Genomic DNA, 22,703 nt, shown 5'->3' on the forward strand with positions numbered 1-22,703 from the left:
CGTATTTGAATTTCTTAGTCACCATATAAATATCACTATTGGTTACTTAGTTATTATTTAAAAGTCACTATTTGGTCACTATTTCTGTAATTTTAGTCACTAAGGTCACTACTATTATATCATATCAGCACTACCAGCCACCTTCCCTACATGCTGATCAAAATGTCGTCTGACATAAAGTTCTAGAGAAAAATATTTTTTTGGGAATGGATGTACACGGTAATTATTTTTTAGTACTTTTAGTAAAAATTCCAAGAAAGTGTTATAAACTCAAATATCTCAAAATGTCCGTGTTCAATTTTTGAAATTTGGATGAACCAAAAAATGCAAAATTTTGAAAATATCTTCACTGCAAAATTGTGGACACTATGGACAGAAGGGATGTTTACGCACTACAATATATTGAAAAATGTCAAAGGCGCCATTTTGAAGAAAAAATACGAGATCCAAAATGACCAAATTTTAGCAAAAATGTGCATAATAACCCATTACAAAAAAATTAGGCAAAAGCAGGTCGAGTTTTCCCGATTCGTCATTTGACGTGAATCTACTCCACTGCTTGATTGGTTGTTCCGACTATTTCTCATGTTGGTCTAGAGACGTAAATTTTGATTCAAGAAAAAGAAATCCCAAAAAGCGTACATCATTCTCAACAGCAACCTGTTGCAAACGAGCAATATCCGATGCCTTCGGTTGATAAATTCCCAGAATTTTCGCAATTAGCGCTTAAATACGGAATCACTCAAAGAATAATAATGAACCGGGAACATGATCCGTTGAAAAGACGACGTCAGAAATATGAGCCACACGTTACCATTCGTCTGTAAAATGATTTTTCATGGTACTTGTTATTTGTGGGTACCGATTCCCTTCCACCTGCGTGCCAGAATGGCATGGTAGAATGTTTTCACGTTCGCACGTCGTTTTCAACAGGCCATTGTTGTCGGTAATGACGCCGAACGTTATGTCCAGCTTGTTGTTGTTCCCTGAAAGGGCCAACGGATAACAACTAAGACACGACGAAGAAGTATGAAAGAAAGGATCGTGAGAACGTATTTTGGCTGGTTCAAACAAGTATGTTGCATTTTACAGAAGCGTCTAATGACCGGCTTCTGGAGAAACTACGGTTGCGTGGAATTTGAATGGTAGGTGTATGTATGGTGCGGGCATGTCACGTATGTTATCCATAATTCAGAACCGATTGTTCAGTTTTTTTGTGGATTCATTTTTTAGGTGTCAATCTTAGTTTATTTGATCGCGGTCTTCGCTTGACGGGATTCATTTAGGGTAACAGCTGCTCTGTTTTAAACAAAAATAGAATGTCAAATTAAAATCAAAGCAACCTTTGGAAATCTTTTTTCTTACGTTTACGAGATAAGCAAAAACATGTCAAAACAAGCACGAAAATTAAGCCACTGTCACAGACAATCGTGACTCGGCACTTGAACGAAAATAAAACAAGGAAGCCGCCCAAGTAAACACAAAAAACACACAAATCTTCCAACCCAGTCGGCCTCCATTTCGCTACGGTCAATTTGGACGTGATGCCGTTTAATGAAAGAAAAATCTGAATGCACCATGTTCACAGCGAAATAAAGTTATTACAAACTGCACGACGATGCATAATCGCAATCTGCCACCGCACGGAAGGAGAGAGTAGTTGATTTAAAAAGAAATAAACGATCATTTTCACAGACCGTTTGCAACAAGTGACTGTCAGACTGTTTGTTTTTCTTTTTTTTTGTCAAGGGGTACGACACCTACAATTCAGTTCTCGCGAGATATGCGAAATTGTTGTGCATTGCATTGCGTTGATTTTGTCCACCGACTCCTACGATGATGGCGTAATGTATAAAAAGCGTATTCATAAACACTCTGCAGCCGCTCGAGCTCAAGCTCAAGGGTTGTCCCTCGGTTGTCAACTCCGACGCGATCGAGACCGAAGCGGAGGCGGTGGATTGCTGCCCCGAGACCGAGACCGAGACCGAGACCGAGAGAGAGAGAGAGAGAGAGGAGTGCATTGCAGAAATAGAAAATTTAATACACTTCTATGATGCAATAAAATGTGCGACGGGCGGCGATCCAATGCCTGAATTTCGATCGGAGTGCTGAATATTTGCGGTTCTTATGAATGAAAGTAAGCACATGGTTTGACGTGGAATTCGAGTGCATGTGCAGCGCAAATCTCTAGGAATACGTGAGCGTGATTGGAAAGTAAACTTTGTAACATTGCGCCTACGGCTTCCGCTGAGTGTATTGCTTGTCGCTATTTAAATCGGATTGGAATGAGAATTTTATAGGAGCTATTTTTGAGTGAAATTATCATTTGGAAAATATTTTCACTATTTAGGTTGCAAATAACCATATAGCTATTTTCCATGAACCTACAAGCATTCTAAAAAATACCAGCTCTATGACTCAATCCACTCCCGTCCCACTGCACATGTGGTCAGGCAGGCAATCACGGCACTCTGTGCCTACTGCTGTGACTCCAATCCAAACACACACAATAGTAGCTCATACGTCCAATCCACCAAAGTAGCCCAGAACGGTGGCCGCAATTAAAAATCATGGTAGTGCAATATTTCTCCATCAATAAAATAACAGTCATATTAATAATAGCCATAATCATCCCTCGGCTGTCGTCGCCTGACCGACTGCCGACTTCCATCCCTGTACTGATCCGGTAGGTACGAATGTAAATGGGCACAATAAATGGTGCAATGGTGCACTGAACAGTTCGATCACTCCTTTTCAATATGATAATTTATGACTCCCTTAAAAGCCTTTTGCTGCCCGCCCCCTTGGTTCAGAGGGAGTCTCCAGTTCTCAATATAGTGAGATATGAATATATCTAAAAGAAAATTGCGTACGACCGGAGGCGATTTCCGATGGCGCGGGAGACGGCTTTGATGTTCGATTTGGCTCCAAATGGCTCTAGGGGGATATTACGTCAGTTTTGATTTTATTGTTTGACGTATGGGAGCAACAAATGTCAGTTTGAAGTTTTATTTGGATGGTTTAATATAACTTAATGGAACATACATTGTAATTTGGTTGCTGCTTATGATAACATGCTTGGTATGTGTCAAATGCAAACTGAGCTGATCAATTCAAGTGTCGCTTTTCAAATTGACGTATCTGCTTTTGTAAAAATTCACTTCAATCGACGATTTGTCTTAACTGCTAGCTCACCCATGCAATCTAACACCACCATCAAGCAGTGGATTTTTCCCCTACCAGCTGGTATTGTTAGATTGTGTAAGTGAGTTAACAGTTGCCACACATCGTCGATTGAAGTAATTGTTTACTAAATCAGATACGTCTATTTGAAAAGCTACGCTTGAATTCCCCATAAATTTTGTTATAAATATACATAAATAATCTATGAAATGATGCCTCAAATACAACTGCTTTTGAATTTTTCAAAAATGCATCAAAGTTAATTGAACCTTACTCAACCTTACTTAGACTGAGTGAATCCAATCTGTACTTTTCTCAAATTCGGGAAGTTTTTCCTGGACAAACCTGGAAAAAAATGAAGCAAATTTACTCATCACTGGGAATCTACTCAAATTTGGAACGTTCTCATTTGCCGTGTACAGAACAAGAGTAAAATTGATTGTCGCGTGTGGGGTTTTCCGGTTTTCTACTGATAATATTATTTAGAAAAACAAACTTCAATCATTTTTCATGATTCCAAACTTTGAACAAACTCTTTATGAACATTGAATGAACTCAAAGGAGATTTTCCGAAGATCCGCGCTAATATCATAATAAAGAATTTAAACAGATTATTTTTGAGATTTTTATCAGCCAGATACAGATTTAAAAATTTTTTACGGTGAAAATACAGATTGAAATCGAAAAAAAAAATGTGACATCATTGCCTACCAATGCATACGCTCAAGTCCACACTCCTGACTCGAAAAAAATATTACGGAAGATCCTCGATCGAGAACGCGTAAAAATCCGTTGGCAGCATCGGAATTGTGCAGAACCTCCTCCACCAAAACACGAGAAAACTATCTGAAACTTCATTTGACAGTATCGGGAATCTCCACCGAGAACGCGAAATAAATCCGTTGAAATTCTCTGGAACCACTGGCAGCATCGGGCGTGATAAGCTGCCGAAACCTACTGGATCCTCGGCTGGCAGCATTAGAAATCTCCACCGGAATCGTGCTGTACCTCCACCACCGAAACTCTCTGGAACCTCCGTTGGTAGCACCAAAAATCGGAAGGGATTCTGTACGATTTTGGTGGAGGCTTCTGATTCTGCCAGCGGTAGTACAAGTCTAAATCATGGTCTACAGAACCCTCATAAAACCAAAATTGTTACTTGGGTTTGTTAGTTATTTCGAAGCTTTTGGACAGTGCTTGACATTTGCCACTTTTCAATAGTTTCTTGTTGAAAATGAATGGTCGAAAGCTGATGCGTTGAAATATTTCTGATCGATTGGTGACAAAATTATTGAAATTGATCCAGGGGCAGCTGAGTTATGAACGTTTAAAATCTTTCATAATTTCGTTACAAGTTCCATTTTTGGTTTTCACAAAGTGTACCTCCATATAGAAATCACAGACGTAGTCCTACGTCAAAAAACTTCATAGTTGAAAATTTTCCTGATGAAAGCAAATCACTGACACAATCACACTTTAGCAATCTCTATATCATCAGTTCTCCGAGGATTATTGCAAAGATTGCGACTGCTCCAATCGCTGAGCACCATGGAAAACATCGGTCACTGTACACTTCGCCGGGAATTTTTCTCCGCCAAGCCTATGAATATTATATTTCAAGCGCTGGGTGACCAGGGTCGTGTCCGAGAGCTAAACCTAGCAATCAACCAACTAACCGAAGTCGACTTTCAGAAGCTCACCTTCAAACCTTACCACTGACCAATCAACATTTTACAGTTCCACTATGATTTCAGCTCCGTCACGAATCTCCCCGCCCCACTTCCACCTTCAGGGTCTCGCTATCCCCATTAACCAACTCACTAACCACATTCCGAATCGGCATTATGACCAGTAGCAGTCCCTTCATGGTCAGCTTTTCAATCTGCTTCCGGAACGATGCCACCCTCTTACCAACTTCGACCAAACTGTTCCCAAACACCAAAGCCTTCCGCACCAGATCCTTGAACAGTTCGAGTGGAGGTTCTCTAATCTCGAAGTCTTCCGGTAGCGACTCCAGTACCATCCGGAATAATTCCAGCATCACTCCCAGATTACAGTTGTATGTACTTGGCAACGGTCATCGTCTTGATGACCTCGCTCATTCCGCGTTGACTTTTGACCGGTTTTTAGCTAATGTTTCGAAAATATGTGCGCTGTGAGGAATCCATGGCAGAACTTCGCCGGAAATTCACGGTTGAAGTTATGAATCCAAAAATTGGATTGTGTCAACAACAATGATTAACATATTGACACATGTACAGTAGACTGATGCAAAATTTGACTTTTTCGCTCCACAGTGCTTAAATGGTTTCAAATCGTGTCCTGATTAGCCTCCCAAAGTTACAACTCATTTGGTTAGAAGCAGACTTCGCACAAGCCATTTGAAGTTTACATGTAAATTACTATGAGAAATCTCAACTTTTTGTTCATTGCCTTCTAGTCTTTTTCCATATCGAGCTGCGAAACAGTTCGATAGCTATTCTTATAGAAATTTTTTTCAGCTACAACTTTGCTGAAGATCGTTTCTATGTAAAACGAGACAGGAAAAAGTTATTAATTATTTAAGAGATTGGTAAACTTATGACATGATAAAGCAGCTGCTCTGTAGGCAACACTGTATTTTGCAGTGTGACATAGTAGCCATGATTTTTGTGTCCTATTCAACGCCCCAGAAACACCAATGTTGCCTGCTGAGCAGTTGATTGAGCATGATCATTAGACATCAGCGCATTGAACCGTTGATAACTTTCGATCCTTGCATTTAATCAAAAAGTGGTCTTCGGCAAAGTTGTAGCTGGGAAAATTTCTTGCAAGTACAGTTGAAAGCTTTTGAAGCAGACCGATATGGTGAATTATTAGATAGACATGAACAAAAATCTTGGTTTTACCATAGTAATTCCCATACAAACTTCAAATGGTTTGTGCCATCTCAGTTACTCACCAAAGAGGTTCAAATTTTGAGAGGTTAGTCAGGATTCGATTTGGAATCGTTTAAGTATTGTGGAGCGAAAAAGTCAAATTTTGCATCAGTCTAAAGTACAGATCAGGCGCACATATACAGTGTTGCCAGTTGCTTTAAATAAAGACTAAAACGCGAAAAAATTGGTCGACAAAAAATCATTTCTTTCAGTCAAAATTCATGTCACAAAAATCTGCTTATTTTTCTTTTGGTAGTTCAATTCATATATTTAAAGGAAAAAATGTTCGTTTATTCTTTTGGTTTGCCAAATCCGAACTGCCGTGCCTTCCGCTTAAGCCCTTCCCTTAAATTTTGCACAGTGGTCTCATCGACCTTATTCGCCGCCGAACGCCAGTTAGATTTAAACTGCTGCTCGTTTTCCATGGATTTAGGGGAATTAGGGGCATAATGAACACCTTAAGGGAAATAAATAGAGATAAATAGTCAAACCTCAAATAATATCCATATACTATACACTCCAATCGTTTTCAGCAATAAAATAGTGAATTTAAGTCTGTAAAAACAATTTGAAAACTTCTTTGTAAATCGGGTTGGTGGATGGGGTACGGGACGAAATGAACACCCTTATGGGGCATAATGGACACCTTGCTAAAAACTGGATTAGACTCAGAAATTGACTCTATAACATATGTACATACCTACGCGAACATGTCCCCATCCCTCCCCCTTACATACAACCCTCACACACACACACATAGACACACATACATACATACAAAAACGAGAACATAGGGGAGACATTTCTTAAGCTTTACTTCGTATTGGTCAATAAGCAACTCCAAAAGAGTATGTAGAATAAGTTCAATTGGTATAGGGGTCTAATGGAAAATGCTCATGATTAACTACCTTAACGAGAGGTGCTTACATACCGAAAAGTGCCCTGGAAAGTAAGTAGTTATTGAATCACGGAAATTGATTGACATGATGAGAGCCCGATTCTAAAACTATTATTGAAACTATGATTGACAGTGGGGTCAGTTTAGTAAGTTTTTAAGTAAAACTAATCAGATTTCAACCAAAACAGTAACAGATTTTTATTTAATTCAATTCAATTTTATTGGCGAACACACCTCTGGTGATGTTACCGAAATAAAGAAAATAAAACCAATTCATGAACAATCACATAATGAAGATTAGCTACAAATTGATGCCTTATTGAAAAGCACACGAAGGGCAGCGAGAGTCCTGGCATTCATGGAACCACAAGCAGCACTTGGAACATTTGATCCAATCCTGTCCTTTGTCAGAAGAACTGAAACAACAGCCACATACTTCGCAGAGCGTATCTTGAGCAAGCACCGCTTTAGTTTGATTGCTCTTTCCTTTCGGACGTCCTCGTTTGCGTTTGGGTGTTTCAGCATCACTGTTAGAAATGTGTCTTGTTTCAGCTTTGATCACCTTCTTTAGCTGATCAATATCCTTCAATGCCTGCGATGACTTCCACTCATTTCGGCTGGGGCTTGACGTAATGTTTCGAGCTTTCTCCCTCTTTCGTCCACCGCCAACTTTTCTGGTAACTGTTTTCGGTAGCGGTAGGATTTCCGCAGGAGACACTTTGAAGAGGCTTCGGACAGACAAACCGGCTGGAACATTCGAATCCAACGGCGCCAAAGTAGCTTTCGGAGTCAGCATGTTGTTAGCATCCACTTTTACAATCCCTTTTGGAGCGATATTTTCCTTTTCGTTTGACAGTGAATCGTTGATATCTCCTACCTCATTGTGCATTCGCGAAGGTTCTGCTTCAGTATCGGCTGCGTTGGATTCAAGAGCTTCATCACCAAGTTCATTGTTTGAACGATCGGTTTCTGGGTCTGCTGGAAGAACGTTCGTTACGTCAGCCGGCGCAAAATCATTATCATTGAAGATAAACCGGTTCAGCGGAAAAATTCCTGCCTTACGGAATCCGTTGACACCAAGAGCCGCGTTAGAAGTCTTCATGAAAGCCGAACCAAAAAGCCGGCTGATTTCGTTCAGGGTGACAACCCTACCAGGATTGCATTTGAGGAAACTCTCCACTTCCTTCGAGAAAGCCGTCTTGAGCGGCCCCTGTAGCTTATGTCGAGAGGTGTAGTTTGTGGCTGCAATTGAGGGGGGGGGGGGAGGGGAAAGCACACGACTGTCACATGGCACTCACGCGCTCTTTCAATAAAGCCAAGGTTCTTCGTATGCGAAGAATGACCGTCAAAATCAAAAGAACCGGGTTATCAGCTGTTGGACGCGTGTGCTTTAGAAAATGCTCGAACCAGGTGTTGAATTCTTTCACAGTCATCCAACCGGAAGAGTTGCAGACAAATACCGTGTCTGGTGGAGCATCTTCCATAAGACTGGTAGTCAAACGGGCCCTAGGGAATATCATCATAGGTGGCAGTATTTGTCCCGTTGCTGACATGCAAATGCTTGCAATGGAAAGTAGCCCTCTTTCCACCGATGTCACAGCTCCTACCTGTCGTCGGCCTTTCAAGGCAAACACTTTGGAACGTTTCGTTTGCACCTAAGAATACAAAATGAGTCCAAACATGCATTTTATTTGAAAATGTGTACAACTTACGGTGAGCACAGAGGTTTCATCAACGTTGAAAATCCTGCTGGCACTGAATTTGCCTCCGTCCATTTCACGATGCAGCACATCGAAGAAGTTGTCGACCGCTATCTTGTTGAATGCTTGCAACCTTGCAGCTGGGGTAGCCTCAGGAGTACGGAGCGAGAGTTTGGGATGACGCTTCCGAAAACCGTGAAGCCAATCCCAACCAGCCAGCTGTGTCTTCGTATTGAAAACATGTGCTTTCCCGTTGCGTTCGGCCAGCTGGAAGGCAAGGCTCCGGATGTCGCGGGTGGTAATTCCGTAGCATCGAACCTTAAAGTCCAAAATGTTGGCCATTAAAGCAGCTTCCTCGGCAGGTATGAAAACTGTTTTGAATGAGCCGATTTGCTTCACCTCCTGGCCCAGTACTTCTGAAGTTTTCAGATAGCGGATCAGCGTAGGTCTTGGAATTCCATGGTCCTTGGCTGCTCGTTTGATAGACGTTCCACTCCGGCGGACAGAATCTATGGCCGCTTCCATGGCCGTTTTGGACCACTGCTGCTTTCCCGATTGTCTTTTGTACGTTCGCACCATCACTGCCTCCAAAACACTGCGTAGGTAAACAATGTAAACAAGTCAACAAAGTGGGCGTTGAGGTTAGATTCCAGAAACAAGTGGTGTTCATTTTGCCCCTACTAGAGGTGTTCATTTCGCCCCTAATCGACTATATTAATTTGAATGCATTTTTTTAAAATAAATTATTGTAAAAAACAATATTGTGATTAATGTCAACTTTCAGCAGCGATACAAAGAACGTGTTTGGGACAAATAGGTAATTGATAATAAATATTCTAAAACGTTCGTAAAACCTTATTTTGCTCTGGTTAGAAATTATAATATTTCAAACCCTTGGGTTATGATTTCTAATTTTTCATATATTTCGGTGGTTAAAAGAGGATATCAACTGTTCAATTGAAAAATTATTTTTTTTATCTAGTTCGTTTATTTGGAAGGCTCAATCGCGTTAGCTTTACGGAGCCGATAATTCATTGTTCACTGTGTGTAACAAGATTCACTTAATTCTATGTCTAGTAGGAGTTGGGCCGATTACTCGCGGCTTACTCGAGGTTAGAAGGGTACATTTTTGAAGGATAGGATCAGGGGAGGAGCTTGGGGTAGGGTTTCGTTGTCTCATCAGAGCGTTGTCGCCAGTATGAACGGTAGTGCTGTTCTAGCTTCGTCCGGAGTTCGACCGGCTATGGTGGGTGACCAGTGGGCGACGATGAGACTCATCGAGACGGGGGGACAAGACAAACAAAAACTAATAATTGAAAAATTATATGTTTGATAGTGGTAAAAATGATTAACAACTTACATTTCCGTTTAAATTTAAAAGATTTTGTTATTTTGAGGGTGTCCATTTCGCCCTGTGTGTTCATTATGCCCCTAATCCCCCTATTAGTTTTTTTTTTAGATTCCGTTTGACCAAAGCTCAATACCGTTCGATAAGGCGGAGTTCTAGCAACAATCAATACGAAACTAACGATTTTAAATTGGCTCACTACTTGACTAGCCTATTGGCCCCAAGTAAATCGTTTAACGTACCCCATTCTAGTCGAAATTCTAGTACTACGCAATGTTTGTTTTGATTCGCTATGAAAGTTTGACAGATAAAGTGAGGGGTTATTGGTTTTTCCTCTGTTTCGAGGGGTGAATCGATTAGCTTGGGACCGAAGAGAGTACCAGAGCTGAGCCAAAAAGTTGAGCACGTTATTTCGGGACCTTCTAGTCTTAGAGTTACCTCTATGGTTCTAGGCTGTTGGGAGGGTTGTTGTCTTTGGGTACCACAACCACGTTGTTCGCATCGTACCACTCGATTGCCTATTTTCCCATAGTGGCAGCTCGCCAAGTCCAGCCAGAACAGCACAGGTCTATTATGTTGCTTTAGGAATGGTAGCAGCCGCTTTTTCAGGCACTCCTGGCCGTAGATCTCTTGATTGATGTTTCCCGTAGTAATGAAAATGCCGCTTTTTAGACCACACGTGCATATAGTCTGCCAGACGAGATATTTTTTCGAAAACTTCGATTCGTTTGATGGTTTTGAATATTCAGCAACCTTCCCTTTTCATAATGCGGTATAAAACTCCTGTCCCGGAAGCTGCTTGAAATCCACCTTCACATAAGTTTCGTCGTCCATGACGACACAGTCGAACTTTGTTAGCAGATTTGAATAAGGCTTTCGGGACCGCTGCGACCTGTTTTGTTTGTAATCTCGGTTCACCCCCTTCACCTTCTTAAACGTCGACAACCCGGCTCGTTTCTTAGCCCGCTGCACAGTAGTATGGGAGATATTGAGCTTGCCAACAACGTCCCGGACAGACACTCCCCGAACACTTTTAAAACGTTTGTCACGGTCGACTTGGCCACATCCAATAATTTTGCCAACTGCTGGCGTGTGAGAACGTCGGATTCTCTTGCTGCGCGAGCAAAATTTTGACACGCTGCTCCTCTTGCTTGGGCGTCATTTTGAAAACTGGAAAGCAAACGGTGAAAACTCATCATAGCAACCATTGTATATACACTCAACTTCCAAATGCAGCATTTCAGGTTTTTTAAGCATTTTTAACAGAAATACACCAATTTGAAGTTGACTAATTTTTGCGCGTTCCAGACTTTATCGTGAAAATTTCTAACCATGGGTGCCAATGAAAGTGCCCAGGTGTGCCCATCTGTATTTATGGCACACTCTGAAGAGTGACCAACCCCTTGGAATGTATCCAAAAGTGCATTTAACTTGTAAATTTGATAAATGTATGTGCTCTGAAACACATATGGCAACATCAGTTAGCGAACAGTCTGTGTTTCAATCAATTCCCCGTTGATTCAAGTTTTACTGTTGTTTGATCACACATATATGAGACATGATCACTGACTTGTGTGAATAAAACTGACAGCTAGCTAACCGTAAACGACCATCGAACGCAGCTTCAATGTTCACTGCAAGCAAATCATTCCGTAATTGAAATTCGATGTCCTCAGGATTTACGACCTGGATTATAACCGGCCCTGAAACGGCAGGAAACAGAAAATGGTCCGTTCAAACAATAGAGACACTAATTAATTCACTTCAAGCTCTTCTCGCTCGGCTCTCGAAGATGCGATCATATCCGATGTCTGATTTGTTGATTTGTTTAATCTTCCCCTCGGAGTCTTCCACCAGCTAGATAGCTTAAGCTCGAAGTTGTTGCCATTTCTGTCTGCCTTTTTCTATCTGTAGGAAACTCGTAAAAATTCCACCATTATAGTGCTGCTGCTGCTGCTGTTGTTGCGAGCGGGAGGATGATGCACCAAAACCAGCAATCAGCCAGGGTGGACTGCAAGCCCCAGAGAGAGACCGTGTGTATGTGCACTGTTGTTTGGGCTAATAATCGTTAAATTTTATTAGTTATAAACTTTATTGGTTGACTGTTGTGCATGCAGCAGAAGGAGAAGCTAAGCCAAGCAATTTGCTAGGGAAGGAAGCCGGTTACCTCGGATGGTTGAGTCCCGCCCGAGTCGGTCGATGGACGGTGGATGCGGCATTATTTGCGTAATTCTGACCGACGAGTTGGACCTTCCTTTTGGTTGGGAAGATTCTGTTCTGAGGATTACGGTCGGGTGCTACTGAGGAACCTGTGACTAATTTTTTTTTTCGATGGTAATTTTTATGGGAAAATCCTTATGATTGAAAGTTGGAGTCGACAAGATCGTGGGAACAGTGATGAGAACACATTGATGCAACCAAGATCATGCGCGGAACGTTAAATTAGCAAAGCACCGTTGGCGTTGTGAATTCGTAGGTAAATTACTTTCTTACGGGGGTGATGTATTTTTTTTTTAACAATATCCACTTTTGTTTGTAATGCGTTCTGCGCTGCAATTGCCAAACAATTATTCCCAATTTTAATTAGACTCAAAGGAAGATCTAAATTCCAAAATTGGTGTAACCAAACAAGTCCGTTGAACCTTCTTTCTCATACTAACAATGTCGAGCACGAGGCGTAAACCCAGCACTACCAAGTCTTGTTTACTATGAGCTCATGGAGCGTAAACAACCGACGGCTTTTTTCGGCATTACTATTCAAAACATCTTCGAACCTACCTTCAGCACACAGCAATATTTCTTCCACCATTACTGTGGCGAATATTCGAGAGTCTTCCGAAGTCAACAGGTGGATAAACAATGCAACTACAAACAAACCGCTTGCTGCGGTAACGCACTTTTCTTTTAAAAACCGACGCAGAAATATGCAAATTTTCCACATTGCCGTTTTTCTAGCGGATGATGGCGACTCCCATTAGTACATAGGTAGGGTGGTGCAAAGCTCAAAGTTTACGAGCGGCGAGTCAATATTTGCCAGTGACAAACTGTTATTGATATCGTTTATTGGCTTTTGAATGTGGCGAGTCGCTCGCGGGATGTGCGGCATTCTCCCGTTAGGCCTAAGCTCCCAGAACAGGTTCAATGTGCGCATACCTTGTCCATGCTCAGAGCGCAACAACCTGCTCCCGGCGGTCTTATCTCTCTCCTGCACAGCATTCGCGAAAGGAAATATTTCGCATTGACCGACCGACCAGTCGAATCTTAAGCTCAGTTCTGTGGGGCGCAGGGGGGGGGGGGCAAGCTAAAAGACATTACGACCCGGTCATTTCTCCGTGTGTGCGCTCATGGAGTTGAAACACAGAAACGATGTTAATTACTTTTGCAGTGCGCCGCGCCGTGCGGGATCGTCGAGCAGTTCGCATCAGTTGGAAAAGTGTCACTTTGCTGGACCATTTGCATCTTTTATCTCTGCATCGTTCCTGTTCGGTTGCGGCCAACTTGGACCGCGGATGGCGAGTGGTGGGTGGGTGGATGAGTGAGTGAGTGGCATGTGTGTGTGTGTGCTTTTTATTGCCTGCTTCGATGGTGGCTAAAGTGGTTTTGCAGATTTGACAAAGTGGAATATGGCGCAGTTTCGGAATGCGGAGCTGGTGGGCGCTCGCTTTGAAATGTGATTAAGCGAAAATGGGGATGCGTTTATCACATTCTACGGGCAAAACTTGTTTGATTGTTTTATTTTTTTTTTATTTTTCGAACGTTTTATAAATTATCTAACAATATGATTCTCTTATTTGTTTTCAGATGACTCCGTCGAACATGAGCTAAGCTGAGACAACTTGTTTTCAACTATCAATGGACAAACAAACAAGCACTCAAAGGTGAGTAAAATATTCTACTGTGTCTTTTCAGCTTAGATTTGTTATGGTAAATCTTGAATTAAATCAGATTAAGAATCAATTTACATAATACATGGTTGTTAAAAAAATAAACTACATAGATTGAAAAAATCGATCGTGAAAAGACTCTCAACGTCAAATAGTGATTGCCTTCCATCAAGGCTCTTGTCGCTGAGTTGAGTGATTTTTGACTAATCCGATTAAAAGAATCATACCTGATGATTTCTAAGCACTGAAGTTTATACACGAAATGCAATTTAATTATTTTATTCATTTGTTTCACTTATACATTTTTTCGCAAAACATAAGCCTTGTACATTCCATAAGACAAACCACATAGTAGGTCCTATGCGTGACCATTTACACGTTTCATTTGACACATGATCTCCATTTACTTGTTTGAAAGGTTTTTTTTTTTTTTTTTTAGTCTTTATTATAGAGATTTTTAGCCTGGGGCTAGTTCATCTCTGAAAGGCGTTATTAGTTGAATTAATGATTTCATGAATAATCAGCAACAGAAATTTTTCAATTTGGTATAAGGGGAGTTCTATCCGTGTGGAGATTGCTAAAGTGTGATTGTGTCAGTGATTTGTTTTCATCAACAGTTGAAAAAAGAACTGGTGGGATTGTGTACAAAACACCACCGCATGATTAACGTAGACTACGTTAAGCTGTTTAGTGAACTTCTCGTGCATTTTTCTTAATATTGATTTAAAATCAAGGGGTAATCAACTCTGCACATTGTGCCGAAACACATCGTGGCACACTGATTGACACGTCATGGCACACGATGACAAGTATGACACAAAATATTATATAAACCGGCATCACTGTTTTGTATTGACATTTAACCAATCGGTGCTTAGGTTTACTTCTTCATTTACTTCAAAGTAAGGGGGAAAGGGATTTTTTGTGTCAGTGCCATTTTCCAGCGAAATTTTCCCCAATCATAATAAGAGATTGTATAATTGACGAGACTCTCTTTGTCCTGATACCTTCTGGGGGGATGAACCACTACAGAAAGTCCACATGGCTTTTGAGAGATGTCCATTGTTTCAGGGAAGTCCAAACGAATTAGTAAGAGTTACCACGCCTCGCAAAATAGGCCAGAATTAACTAGAGTTAAGAATTAACTCGATGGCCATAGGATCCAGACCGAGGGTCAATTGTATGGGTAAGGAGCATTGCAGCGGTAATACACGGTGTCAACAACAGCCCGCTGCCGAACGATCCTACTATTCTTCAGATGTATCTGCAATCGCAGCTGTTTCTCCCGCAGAACCACCCGGTACGATTGATGGTTTACCAATCAGTCAGCCGTGGATTGAACTCGGATTCGATTTACTGTGAAGGCTGATGGAGTCAGTGGATCCCGTATTACCGGTTTGCAGTCTCTCTACACTCTTTCGAAACTGTTCGTATCACCGACGGCAACAGCAACATTAACAGAATTGTGAAGGTAACCACACTGGAGGTTACAGAGCCTGGATCGCGGTATTAATGAACGCAACCGAAACCGGCAGCAGTTTCAGGGAGATTATTATGCCATTCCGGTATGACCAAGGATAAAAAAAATATGATGGAACGACAAGCAGATACAAAGAGGAGGTAGTCATCAAACGACTGCAACCAGTATCGAGATCCTGGACCGACATTTAAATAAATTTGAAGCGGATGACTGGCAACTAGCTCGTTGAATATTATCTTGGAATTAAGTTTCACAACTTGTTTCCGTACTTGACTTGAAGATGTAAACACACAATCACAAAAGTCATAAGTGCAGGGTTGCCAAACTCATGGGTTACTGAGACTGATACCTTGATTGCCACACTTCGGCACGTTCTTCACAACGCTTGACCAACGCTTTCGGCACAGATAAATTACTCGGCACAGATTGGGATGTGCAGAGTTGAACACCCCTTGTTTACATACAAGTTCTCCAACTTAATTTTTGATGTCTGGATGTTTTTTCATGGAAATTATTAAATAAAACAAGTAAACCTCTTTCAGAAGGGGTGGTCACTCTAAACACTTATTTTGCGCCAACTTTTTTCTCACTGTGCCGCAGCTGTGCCGGTAGTGCCGAGAAGTCATTGAACTGACTTTTGTTTGCTTACGAATAATGCCTTATTTGGCAACCCAGTATTTTATCAGTGCTTGTTTTTGTTTTGTTTTTCGAAACCTGAGATGACCTGGGAGTAGGGAGAACATTTCCTTTCCGAGATACGAACCTTGCGGGAAGAGTTTCACCTAAGGCCCTCTAGTTAAAGTACGGACGACTGTCACCACAAAACTGAAAAAAGCTGTTCCAATCGAGCAAAGCGGTGCATTTTGACGGTTCGATTGGAACAACTTTTGACAGACGTCCATACTTTTACCATAGAGGTAACTCTAAGACAAGTAGGTCCCGAAGAAACGTGCTCAACTTTTTGGCTCACCTCTGGTACTATCTTCGGTCCCAAGCTTGTCGAATCACCCCTCGAAACATAGGAAAAACCAATAACCCCTCATTTTATCTGTCAAACTTTCATAGCGAATCAAAACAAACATTGCGTAGTACTAGAATTTCGACTAGAATAGGGTACGTTAATCGTTTGCTTGGGACCAATAGGCTACTAAAGTGGTGAGCCAATTTAAAATCGTTAGTTTCGTATTGATTGTTGCTTTTACTGTAGGGCTTTAGTTTCACCTACACTGAACCAAAACACCGTCCTCTGTTCGAATGAAACCTCATACCATTCAAATCGAAATATCGAATTCGCCTTTTCGAATGATAGCTGCAACCGGATGACGGTTGTTTTGAAATCAGATGAGTTTCCACTCGAATACAGGATGAGCATTGTCATGAAAAGGGATAGGCCCTTCACTTGGAATGCATAATGCTCTCTGTTGAATGATAGTCATCTTAAATTGGAATGTATTTGGTATTGGTTCATCCTCATAACGCAAATCATTCAAAACAATGATGTAAATAATTCTAGAATTCTGAGGAGACAAACGAGGTGGAAGCATAGCCATCGCTATCAGAAGTGGTACGAACATTGGTAAATGGTGAAAACCGTAGATTGTCTATTTCGTGGTGGAGGAAGTTTCCTCTACCAATTAGTAATTTTTGTTTCCATGATGAATGGCTTTTCATGGCTTTTTTAATATGGAAATGTAAACAATAGAATTAACCATCTAATCTAAAGCATTTGCATGAAATTCTATCATTAAATTGTTGTCCTTTGAGCGCTGTACGTTTTAAATCCCAATTTTCAAATCAATATCATTCATTATTTGGATGACAGTAATATGGAGGCTCATCAGCTGATGACGAATTCAACCATAAGGCAATTATCCGAAATTTGAAAGCATATTGTTAAAGGGCTCGAGCAATGCAAGAATCATTCGAAGCATTGCGGGTGTTTTCGTTCGTTAGTACGAATCTACGTTGAGTGAGGAAAAGATCTAGGTTTTTCAACAGTGGTTATTATCGTAGGCTGTCCCGATAAGTAAAGCATAGTGAGGTGTCACGACATTCTCTCAACCCTTCCCTCCTCTTTGCTTGCCCATGCGTGCTAGCTCAATTTCAAGGATCATGGCGTTCAACGGAAATGGTGTCGGCGGTGGCCAGGACGGGCCGCATAACAAACGCTTCTGTACCGGCCAGGAGATGATCGAGACGGTTCCACTCAATAGCCGAATATGGCAAGCCAGAAAACCTCAATGTTTACAAAAATTACGCTTACCACTACACCACCGGCGCCGCTAAGCTGTTCAATCTGTTTTGCATGTACGGAAATGTTGTCAGTATAAAATTCCTGAATGCCAAAGAGCATCCAGCACTTGAACAACATTCCAATCGGAAATGATGGTAGCAAAATTCAGATTGCATTTTCCAAACAGAACTAATTGTACTTGAGTTCACCAATCCCTACACCCTGCCGGACAATGCGATCAGCTTCAAGGGCTACAGCGCCTCCAAGAACAATGAGGGGGCGACACATCTAAATCTCAATTCGAGATACTCAAAAAATCTCACACTAGCAAATCAATCTTCGAAAAATCTTCTCTCATTTCTCGCATCTAATTGCATCGCGCATAATCTTTTTGCAGGAAATCTTCAGAATCGTCATCAATCTTATTTCTATGCACTCAGCGTGCGTGCAGCTAGCCACAGCAAAACACAACCTTTCCTACGTCGTAGATAGAGTGCCTCGAAGAACAATCGCTTCCTTTCCCGAGCAAGATTCTCCACTTCTTCAATACCCCACCCGGTATGTCCGAGGATCTGCTTCTGACTGCCTTCACCACCAAGGACTGCCACCCGTCACAAGTGCGAATGTTCCCGCTGAAATCGGAACGTTCCTCCTCCGGATTGGTTGAGTTCCCGAGCATAGCCCTGGCGGTGTACGCCATCATGAAGTGCAACCACAGCGCGATCGATCACAAAGACACAACATTCCCGTTCATAATGACGATGTGCTTCTCCTCGTCCAAGAGGATGAACGGTGCGTGGAGCATCGAGGATATAGGATATAGGCAGTGACCGGATTAGGATATAGGCAGCGACCGCGACAGACTCCGCCGTGGCAGCAGTGTCCGGTGTGTGCGTCCGGATTTCGGTGACGGGCGACTGTCGCAAATCCGAACACGATTAACCAATGTACGATGGAGTCCATGTCCTTAGAAGGAAAGCAAAAGCTACGACGAAGACTTGGTCGAGATTTACGGTTGTGTTTTGAAAAAAAAAAAAATGATTATATTGTGGCAATATCAATAAATATTTTTGACACATGCACACTGCGCAGGCGCAGAAAAAGTTCAATGTTGCCAGTAACTTTAAATATCAGAAAAATTGTAACCATGGGTGCAAAACGATGTCAATAACTGTGCCCATATGTTCCCAAGCTTATGTTTGGCACACTGAGTGGAGTGACCAACCCCTTGTTCTTTCATCGATCGTTGTGCTGAAAATAGCGGGGAATGTCTTAACATGGCCGTGAGGGTGCAAAGAGAAAGTTGCCGATGTTTATTATTCATAATCTGCATTAAAAAATGAATCGAAATTTAAAAAAAAAAACCTTATTTTTTGTGCACTGGAAGTAATTTAAATGAGTGTGATCACATTAGAAAAAATCACCATCTTAGCGCCCCTCGGTGGGATTGTATGAGAGCTTGATAAATTTAAAGGCTGACTAAATGTGATTCGTACGCCCCTAACACGCCGCTAGCACGCCTCTAGTGTTTGGAATCGAAAATCTTCTACAGTGGTTTGTTTACACTCTCTATACTGGTGTTTGCTCAAAGTTTGATCAAAGTAGTCGATCGCGTTCAGAAATAACGTCAAACGAAAAAATATTGAGCATAAACACCTGGAAAATCCGGAGTGGTCCAGTTCCACGCTGGCTAAAGTGCTGAAGATGCCGGAAACTACAGTTTGTCGAGTGCTCAAAACCTACAAGGAAACCCTGATTGTGGAAAGGAATCAGCGAACCTACGAAAAAACTGGAAGCAGGGATCGTCAGCTACGCAGCAGGTTTTGAGGTGCGTTAAAGCCAACCCCGGTCTTCCGATCCAAGATGTGGCCAGAAGGTGCAACGCCAACTTTCAAACGGTGCGGATCATCCTTGCCAGAGAAGGATACAAGTCGTACAAAGCCAGTACACATCCGAACCGGCACATGAAGCAGAATTCCGTGGCCAAAAATCGTGCAAGGCTCTTGTGCGACCGTGTTTTGACGAAACACAAGCACTGCAGTTTGAATGATGACGAAACATACGTCAAACTCGATTTTAAGCAGCTTCCCGGCCAAAAGTTTTACATCTCGACTGGACGTGGGAATGTGCCGGGAAGATTCAAGTTCGTGTTTGACGACGAGTTCGCGGAGAAGGCCATGAAATCGGAACCATTCGTCACTTCCTCGACGATGACATCCCATCGAAGAATGCCTGAAAAAGCGTGTATTGCCGTTCATCCGCAAGCATAGGGGTCAAATCATTTCTTTTGGTCCAATTTGGCCAGCTTCCACTACTCCAAGGTGGTTCTCGAGTGGTATGCTGCCAACAAGATCGATTTTGTCCCCAAGCTAATGAATCCTCCGAATTGCCCGGAATTTCGACCAATCGAAAAATACTGCGTAATTTTAAAGCAGCGACTTCGATGAAGCGGTGGAGCAGTCAAGGACATCCAGCAAATGCGGGCAAAATGGAAGAAATGCGCTGATTCCGTATCCGTTTCCACTGTGCGGGTGCTCATGGGCTCCATTCCATTTGGTGAATTTTCACTTAAATTTGACAGATGGAAAATTTTCAAATAAACTTGCTATTCCAGCAGACTTATTTCTGACAGACAAGGAATCAAAAATCTCGAAAATCGGCTGATCAACAACTGTGGTGTTCGATCAATTCATTTTCGAAGTGTCACATTTAAGTGAATAATTCCCAAATGGAACACAGCCTAAGAGGAAGGTTCGAGATTTCGTTCAAACTGGAGAAATGTAACCATATAATGCTGTAACTTGGAAGTTTTGATAAAAGTACTGTAAAGCAACCATTAATGGACCTTTTAAACTTATTGAATCACGAATTACAGGTCTTCTTGTGCGTACCAAATTACTTTTAGTCAGCATTTAGTGTTAAGACATTTTGCTTTTATTTTTGATATTAAAGCCGTGATGAAATATTGTTTTGCTTAGAAAATAAAGCTCTTTCAGATTATGTATAAAAACCGGTAAGTTTTTTTTTTCGAAATTAAACTACCCAATAGCAGAAACGATTTAGCATTTGAAATGAGTTGTGAAAAGAATTTCCGTGAAGAGTTCCAACGAAATTATAAACGTAAACATTCCAAAATGCAGGGTCAATACATGTTCAAGATTTTGGGGCATAAATTGGAATTTTCGAGCTAAGCATAAATTTTGAATCCATAAAAAATTGTCTGCCGTTTTTTTCCGCACTAAAAGGGGCTTCATTTTCATGATTTGCCAGGGACGTAGCAAACCCTCACTACGTCTCTGATGGTCGGGCTTCAGGAATGCATAAAAATTTCCAAAGTAGGTTATCATTGTGCTTTCTGTTATTTATCTTTATCTATCTATCTTTCCCCCTCACTCTTCGATTCACTGCTTCTTTCGAAATGTATCGAAACAGAGGAGTTCACCACTAATGCCACCGATTTATTTCTCATCAATCATGATCGCACGGTGACTCACTTTTTCCTCCGGATTAGGTCGCATTTTACTATCGTTCGACAGTAGCACGCAAGGTAGTTTTATGTTCCGTCAAGCTGGTCAAAAGGCGATTTAATCCGCTTACACAATGCTCCTCGGCAGAGCACCTTCGAGCATGCATTGGAACTTTTCCAGCGATGACAAGAGTAGGAGATTTTTGAAATATTTCACGACGCGGTCATTCGCCGATTGGTGCGGTTGCTTTGCATTTTGTTTTGCTATCTTTCTACGTGATTGAAAGCTATCTGCCGGTGCGATTTGATTGATCGTTTTGCTGTTTATAGGTGTTTTTTGTGCGAACAAAGTTTTGCAGTTAGAGCTTGAGATAAAAGTGATATATTTTTTATTGCTTTCTAATGCACGTCATTTCTGCCATGACATAATGTTGGTGGGAAATGTCATCGATGCTTGTCAATTTGAAAGAATTGTGATGATTAAATAACCTTCAAGTGTACTCACTAACTCACTCATGTATTCTGCACATCCCTAGATGGGCATAGGGTAAATGTGAAAGATTGCATGGGCGGCTGCTCGCTTTTACCTTTGCCCAGTTCAAATTCCTGTCGACTTACTTTATTTCCTTGATGAGGCTCCGCCGCCATTAACGCCGCCATTTCCTGCTGAGCTCCACCCCTTCGGAGTTTGTGACCGACCCACCTTCACTTACGTTCTTGAATTTCTGTTGATATCGGCTTCTGATGACATCGACGATGGAGCTCAGCATTCGAGATCAAATCGTGAAACCATCAAGAACGAATTATATACCGCAGGCATCGGTTGATGAAGAACTGCAGCTTTTCAGTGTTCTCTGCTGATAGACGCCACATCTAGTAGGTGTATAACAATACAGATGTTACGTTTGAATTGAAAATTCGGAGTTTGGTGATCCTCATTGAGTCAGTCGAAGGTTTTTTCGTAGTCAATTAATACCAAACAGAGGGACTCTTGAAATTCGTGAACCCGCTCAAGGATGATGAGGAGCATGACAATATGGTTCACACAAGATCTTCCGGCACGGGATCCTGCCATCTGTCACCGAAGAGTCACGTCAATCTTCTCCTGTATCCATTTCAGGATAACTTTGCACAGAACTTTGAGAACAATATCTAGGTACATAAACAATACAATTCAAGTGCACGCCTTTTGTTAAAATCAATCCAAGCTAGATGCGACTGGATCATATCATTCAATCAGATTAAACTGGCGTTTCCTACCACTCGAACTGAACAGCAGAACAAAGTTTATATAAAAATCTAATTTTTTTCTAGAAGCTCGAAAAAATAAGGTTTTATTTGTGCTCTTCCAAACAAACCAGGAAGCTGTTTTCTCATTTTCTCAAAATCACTTATAGAAGGTCATCCCAAAACTGCTCGACTATAAATATGTAATTAATTCCGCTTCATCATAAACTCACTCTAGTAAACAAGATTTGCTCGCTCGCTCCGAGCCCGAGAAGACAGCGAATTCGATCAGCCTACTTTGTCCATGTTTGATTCCCACAGCGCCAGCCGATCGGCGGGCGCACCCCGTCGTGATTTGACAGCGGC

General features: G+C 41.6%; 1 protein-coding gene across 4 annotated transcripts in view; it reads left to right on the forward strand.

Annotated features, from left to right (window-relative positions):
* The window catches only part of LOC135704757 (interference hedgehog-like), a 202,133-nt gene that overhangs the window by 120,756 nt on the left and 58,674 nt on the right, over window positions 1-22,703 (forward strand). For all 4 annotated transcript variants that reach the window (XM_065226246.1, XM_065226248.1, XM_065226247.1 and 1 more), the window contains one exon: window positions 13,849-13,925. The gene's annotated coding sequence lies outside the window, so the exon portion shown is untranslated. The remainder of the gene's footprint in view (window positions 1-13,848; window positions 13,926-22,703) is intronic.

This window comes from Ochlerotatus camptorhynchus, unplaced genomic scaffold (assembly GCF_037179485.1).
Source record: "Ochlerotatus camptorhynchus isolate MF236.1 unplaced genomic scaffold, CSIRO-AGI_Acam_v1.1 ptg000247l, whole genome shotgun sequence".
NCBI classification, from domain to species: domain Eukaryota; kingdom Metazoa; phylum Arthropoda; class Insecta; order Diptera; family Culicidae; genus Ochlerotatus; species Ochlerotatus camptorhynchus.